A 7,500-nucleotide genomic window follows, 5' to 3' on the forward strand; every position below is an offset into this window, starting at 1 on the left:
GGACTTCTAATCCGTGTCCATCTTTTCTTGCGGTACGATATGCATGCTTCCCTGCAGAACTTTGTCGACACCAGGCGACAGTAGCAACGACAGCAGACGCTGTAGAGCATAAAGGCAAAGGAAAGTCTTTAGCAGATATTTTTATTTATATGTACTGAAGGTTTAAAACATAACCAATAAAACACATACAAAATATTCATGCGTTACTCTGGGTGTCGGCTTCGCTGTGCGGTCTTTTTTAAAGAAAAGAATTTTGCTAAGAGGAGTAAAATACACTATAGAGCTATTAATTCGGATCGCAGCACAAGCACTGCACAACACATGCCCAGGAACTTGCTATTATATGAATAACTGATAAGAACTGTATCGTTTTTTGGTTTTTCAATATTCTGTTTATTTTTTCATTTTCCTTCCTTTTCCCTCTGCCAAGGTTCCGTTTGTCGATCCATTGTCCTGTCAATCCATCCTGTCCGTTTTATATCGTCTATTGTGCTTTCCATGTCCACTATTATCGTTCGTCCTGTGTGTGTGTGTGTGTGTGTGTGTGTGTGTGTATGTGTTGAGTGGTTGTTCACGCCGTCCGATACGATCGGCTCTGTTCCATCTCTGCACGTCTCTTCTCACGCATCGGTTAGCCCTTCTATTCGCTTATCAAGTAACCTCCTAACAACAAAGATAGATTGACGAATTGTAAGTGTATCTGTGTGTGTGTGTGTGTACTCTTGTCTGTAGTGTGTATTGGATAAAAACTGTGAGATCGGCTTTTCGAAACCAGATATAGAATAACAAAAAACAAATAACATTTGTCGCCGTATTTTACGCATTTTAGCAACTATGCACCTTCCTCTAGGGGCCCGCGTTGTCTCGGCAGTAGCCATAGTGGCCACTCAAGGGTCACTTCACCCTGCTGCTTGATTCGCTTGTAACGCCACTTACATGACATGTTTAATTATGGCTATTTTTCATCTTTTTGTTACTTTTGTTACTCAAGCTTGATTCCTACCATTCGGTCGGTTTCCTTACGCGCAATCGGCACATGCTCCCGCATCCGCGATCGTTTCATTGTGTTCACGGTCCGTACGCTCGTTGCTTTCTGTTGTTACTATCAGCACATGTTCTCGGCTTTGTCCTATTGGTTAGCTGTGTATGCATTATCCAGTCCCGTTGCAGTTTTCCGTTATTTTTTCTTTTTAATTCGCTCAGAATCGCGACTCTATCCCGTATCGGGTTTTGCTTCTTACTCTCATATTGTGTGTCGCTTACCTTCGATGATATCGATGCCGGTATAGGACCTTCTTCTCTTCTTCTTCTTCTTCTTCTTCTTCTTTTCTTCCTCACCCTCCGCATCTTCCCTGTTCCTCGATCACCTCCTTCTTCTTTTAGCTATTTAAACATTCTCAACATTTCTAGCAAACAAACATCAATCTTTCCAAGACAATTCTAACCAGCTTTGTTTGATCGGATAGTGTTTTAACTGCTATTCACTAGAAGTCAATCGCTTTCCACTATCTCGGTTGGTTGTGTGTGTATTTGTGGTTGATCGATTCTAATTAGATTTTGATCGGTTCTGCTTCTTTCCTTGTTTTATTGTTCTGCCAATACTAGTCTCTCGGCCCCCTTTCTCGATGCTGCGTTGCCGTTTTAACAGCATCATTCGTTTCTCTCCGACGACGTTCTATCACTGGCTTCTTCATTCCCAATATTTTATATCTCACTAGTTGTTATGTACAAGAAAACAAAGGAGGAAATATATTTATATATATTTTTTTTTTGGAAAATTTTGACCCTTCCTCCGCTAACGTTCGTGCCGCTCCGTTCTAATTTTTTAACGTTTTTTCGATTTTAGTTTTTTTTTCGCTTGTTGCCATTGCACGTTCTGTCTACTAATGCCACTAACTATCCTGAATTTAATTGTAATTGGGTGTATCAAACATCGAAAAGCGTGTTACGCTTTTTCTCGGATTCAAATTGTTTATATTTGCCTCTTCAAGGACCCCATATTCCACCTACCCTCTCACTCCTCCAGCGGTCGTTCAAATTACATTCGCGAGTTTTGGGAAAAGTTTAGGTTTTTTTCGATTTCGAACCATCTTCCAAATACTGGGTAACGAGAGTGGTAAAATAACAAATCAAATCATGATAAAAATCTGTTGTTTCGCCTCCATTACTACCGGCCAGAGCTCGCCTTCTTTATTCTACTATCTTTTATATCTGCTTATTATTCTTTTAATTTTACTTCAATGCTCCTTTTATTGAACTATTTACATATTGTCGATTTTGTGTGGGTGTACGTGAATGTAGGTGAATGAGTGTGTGTCAGTATTTTTCGATTTCTTATCATGCGCGCGCCCTGCTCATCTCGGCGCACTTTTCAACGCCTTCCACCCTCCGCAACCCACTCTCACTCTTTCATTCTAGATTCTTACATCTCACCTGTTGCGATTGCTTTTCCTCGCTTTTATGCCTCATGCACACGTTACGGACCAGAGTTTAGTGCATCCTGTAATTTTTTTCTATTCGTACTTATTCTTCCTTGCCTTGTGCTCTCGCATAACTAAGAAACACAAAACAAGTGTTTGGTGGCTGCAACGCGACGATGTACCTCTTCGCGGGATGATTGGGGGATCAGTCCCAACAATGCTTGCCGGTATTATAGCTTCACAAATCGTCCAATATCGCGCACCAAAGCATAAGTTGGGAATGGGGTAAAGGAACTTCTAGATTGTAAGCGCCCTGTAAAACAATCCAATGATCCGACAGCCTGCTGGGTTTTTCGGCTATTTTTCCCGTGAGAATGGGTCCACCAATCGAACAATGTTATTCCGGATAACGTATTTTCGTCTTCGTAATCATCGCTCATCGTGTTCTGGTGATTTTTTTTTGTTTTGATTTTGACCGTTTTTTGTAATATCCTTATCTTAATTGATCTACATCGCTGCCTTGCTGCATCTAGCGACTTATCTTTGTTTTTAATAAAAATTGGCAGTGCGCTTTTGCGTGTCCTTTTTTTTTCTTTACCCCTTACCGTACTCGTAAGTCTCTGCGTAATGGAGCGTATGATGGGATGGAATGAGAAAGCAGTTAAATGTGTGTCAATTAGCTGCTAAATCGGCAAACACACACTCGCCTGGACTTTAAAAAGCCGTACCCGCTTGGATGACCATTGAGGAAGTGCACTCCACTCTAGCTGTACTCCTGCTATGGGTCCGAAAACGGATGGGGAACGTGGAAAATGAAATTCGTCGTGTCAGTTGTTACGTGAAGTTGCACTACCTTAGCTAGTTCTGCGATCTAGTTAGCTCCTAGCTACTCGTACCATGCTTCAAAGCCCAACCGTTATTGCTCTACCCATGTACTACTGCACCGCCTGCTACTTGTTGCTTCTTCTGCAGAGTGTAATGTGCTTATCTAGGAAAACCGAACACTACCGCACCACACAACAGCGATATATTCGGACGCATTCAGATTCCCAAAAGGCTTGTTCCGGTCGCTACAGCTCTATGGATGCTGCAACAACAGCAGTTTGATACAAAAAGCTGCTTTAACGCGAAAATCTGCGGTACAACATTTTTGTATTTTTTTTTTAACATGCAGGCGATCCTCAGACCTTACACGATCGGATTCCACTTGTACATACGATGGGAGTATTGTGTGGTTTGTGTGTGTGTATGCGTGTGAAATCGCGGCGACCAAAAGTTATCAAGAGATTCTTAAATAGTACGAAGGGCGGAAATTTTGCATTAGCTCGCGCATTACAAGTGGTATACAAAATAAATAATCTTATTATTTAAACAGTTCTTGCCGATCCCTCGATTTTGTGGGTTGCGGGAGGGGGGGGGGGGGGATCATCTGGTCCGCCATTATGTATACATCAGCTTCTTCGCCCTGCCCATAGAACCATGCTTGTGCGACGCTTGATCGAGAGTACGAACCCCAATCCACATGGATTGCGATATTCGGTAATATGCTAATATGGGGAACCTGAACGAGGCGGGCGCAAAAGCTTGAAAAACACAAGATCCTTTGGTTGTGTGTGTGTCTGTATGTGTGTGTGCGTTTGCGTAATCGGTGTCCTTTAGGGTCTTCTAAACGTTATTCTTGCTTTACTTCTTCCGTCTAGTCTTGTCTGGTCCTAACTGGTGTTTCTTATTTAGATCGATCGAGCCACCGCACACACTCATACGCACACATACAGTGTAAACTGTTTGCGGAGAGGGCTGGTAGGAGGAGGAGAGTGGGGAAGGGGAGCTGGTCTAGAGGCGAAAGAGCCGAGGTGGAACGGAAAGGGTCGAATCCCTGCATTTTGATAGAGACGATGGCGGAGAAAAAGGATTTTGCTATAAAATATGTTCATCTTCAATCAAATAGTACCATCCACTTGGTTACGGTTTTGCTGACGGATTTATTTCATTTTTGGTTTATTCCATTCTTCTTCCTTCCGGATTCTCGCTGCTGCTTCACCTTCTTTCTCTTCTTTCTTCGTCTGGTTTTGCGCGCTTGTTTGGCTTTGGCCCAACGGTGAAACAGCGACTTTTTTGGGGAACTCGCAGGGCCTGAAAACTGCTTGTGAGTTGGCCGCCAACTCGGTTGACACGGCGGTATCTGTGGTTAGCGTAGTTCCTTTTATAATACTTTTGACCATTATTGTTATCATCATCTTCCTCATCATCATCATCATCATCATCATTATTATTATTATTAGTATTATTATTAGTATTAATAGTATTATTCTTATTATTTTCATTATTATGAGAGCACTAATCGCCGTCGCATTTGCCCCTGCATTACCCCATTAAGCTTAAGAACCGTCCATCTGTCCTGTGTCAATTGTGTAGGTTTGCGTCTTTTTCGCTGTAAAAACTATGCATTCAGACAGCCCAGTTTGCTGACTGCTGTAAGGACCGCTTATCGTCGGTTCGGCGGAACGATTCGCGATCACTTTTGCTAAACTCCTTTAATTGCGTGTCCGTGTAAGTCCCGAGATGAAGTGTGGTGTGTATTTTTTTTATCTTTTTCAGCTCTTGCTGAACCTCCTTTTAGTCACAAAATACAAAAATTCTCCTAACAAAATGAGACACTACGGTGTAAATTTATTTTCTCGGGAATGCGACAAATTCAGGCAATGGTACCATACAAAACTAATGACATAACAGCATAGATCACAAATCTAAATTGGATTAGACGTGATGGTGGTGGAGGTGACTATTCGGATGTAGGAAGAATTGGACAAATGCATGCTCCGCTTTGACCATGAGGCCATGCTGGTACATTGCCACCAGCTCAAAACCAGAAAATTTGTTGTGATGAATAGGGAAAGTGAGAGGGGGGGGGGGGGGGAGGGGGGAGAGAAAGAGGAGAGCTTATATTCGGAGAAATATTGAGCCATGGGGATAGTAAAGGGCATTATTCGGGCTACAACAAACCGGTGATATCACCTTCCCTTTTTTAATCGCCCAGCAGTACGAGGGGGAAGAAACTCTCGTTTGCAGCGATTCAGAGATGCTCAATATTATACCGAATATGAAGCGCTAACGAAATCAGATAAAGTAGTCAGAGTCAAATCCTAACCAGTAGCAAAAAAGTACTCTTTCCGTTCAACGGTTAAAGTTGGCTCTCTGGCTGTTTCCTGTCATGTGCTACCGTTTTTTCGATTCCTCCACTTGTGGTTTTTCCTAGTTGCTACTTGCTCATCTTATGAAGGTAGTGTTTACACGCTTACACGCTAAATAATTGCTCTGTTCTAGAAAAAAAACTAAACATGGTTGCCTCGCAAAACAGTTTTCTTCAGGTTTTTCGTTTGCTATCGTCCCGAGTAACTTTCGGGCAATAATTCGTTCTCCCGGTGCTGCATTACTTTAGCAACGCACACTGGTACTGGGAGATAACAATAATCATCTTTGCTTATTTGCGGCCGTGGTGTTGTCGGACCACCGACTTATACTGTGGCACTAGTTAGTTGTATGTGTGGCGGGGAAAGAAAGGATACCGTCGTATTGGGATGCGGGCCGCTCTTTGGTCTATTACATATGGATACGGTAGTGTTGCGCTTTCTTTTTATTTTGCGTTGTTTGCCTTTGTTTCGAGCATCTGGTGTAATCGGGTGGCAGGTTTTAAGGAATTTCGAATGCCTGAAAACCTCCTAATAGCCCCACATTTCCCCGCCACCGCGAGTGAAAAGTATAGTACAGTACAGTAGTAACCCGTAGGGACGGGCCTTGCCGGTTGGCCTTCTAAGATGGCAAGATGTTCATCTGATTTAATGTCGCTGTTCCCTATTACATTTGTATGCGTACGCGGTTAACTAATTATTTAACGTTAATTAGTTTCTTTTTCATTATATTTATTTTGTTTTTAAAGCTCATACCAAGATTTTTTGTTTACTTTAGTTTAAACCCTTTCCTCTCTAGCTGTTTGCAATTTGTTTAATTTTTTTCGTACTTTTTTGAATTTTTTTGTTCTTCTTTTAATTAATATTTTTAATAAGACCAATTTTTTTTGTCATTCGTGGGACCGTACGATCCAAATGTCGCTGTTGAACGGAACGAGTTGTGGAATTCGTAGGCTTATCTGTGTCTTTACATGTACTTGCTCTTCCTTAGTTTACGTGGCCTGTTTCGTTTCGGTTCGGATGAAGTTGATGCTGCTTGGAATAAGTTGATCGTTTAATGTTTGACATTAACAGCTGTGTGTGTGTGTGTGTTGTGTGTGTGAAAGAGAGAGTGTATGCGTATTTTGGTGTATGTCGGGCACTGGGTTGCTCAGACCTGGCAACCGTACGGACGACGAGTCTGACGAAATGGCGATCATTCCCAAACGGGACTTCAAAATATCTGTGGCTTCCATGCGGAATGTTTATTGCTCCTGCACTTCGTAATTGTCAACAGTTACTGCGAGCCACCCTCTGCCTGCCACCATCAGCCACGCACGTTTTAACAACGAGTTTGAGCTATTCCAATTTGTGTTCCTTGTGCTAGTTCATATCTACGCTGATTGCTTATATTTTGCTGCACGCTTCATTGTGCTTTAGCAGAGAACACTAGTTTCTACAACAAAAAATATTTAAAAATGTGAACAATAAACGAACGGCGCTCCTGCATCTGTTTCTGTTTTGGTCTATCTTAACCATTCGACTGCCGAAATGAGGTCCTAAAAACAATCAAAATTAGTAAGTAATTTAATTAAAAACATGAAAATGAAGCCGTATTAAACTTCTCTACATTGCCACACTTCTTTTCGCTATCCCGGTTTTACTTGCTCTAATACCTCGCCTACTTATCCTATACTTACCACTTCTAGTTGTTTCCTATTAATTCAGAGCATCTCTCTTATTAAATCGGCAATGGAGCACACATAGGCAAGAGCAACTAACTATATTCTGCTAAAAATAATAGGAATGTGGTATAAACAAAAAGACAAAACACACTCATACATACACACGCGAAACGCGTGCATTGCCCTTCCTCTACTGCTTGAACTAATCGGCACATTGGTACAGTTTGT

General features: G+C 41.9%; 1 protein-coding gene across 1 annotated transcript in view; it reads right to left on the reverse strand.

Annotated features, from left to right (window-relative positions):
• Window positions 1-7,351: 7,351 nt before the first annotated feature.
• The window catches only part of LOC125948758 (UPF0047 protein YjbQ), a 9,935-nt gene continuing 9,786 nt past the window's right edge, over window positions 7,352-7,500 (reverse strand). Inside the window, exon 4 of the mRNA XM_049675113.1 lies at window positions 7,352-7,500. This exon is cut by the window's right edge and continues 1,698 nt beyond it. The gene's annotated coding sequence lies outside the window, so the exon portion shown is untranslated.

The sequence above is a fragment of the Anopheles darlingi genome, chromosome 2 (assembly GCF_943734745.1).
Source record: "Anopheles darlingi chromosome 2, idAnoDarlMG_H_01, whole genome shotgun sequence".
Lineage (NCBI taxonomy): Eukaryota > Metazoa > Arthropoda > Insecta > Diptera > Culicidae > Anopheles > Anopheles darlingi.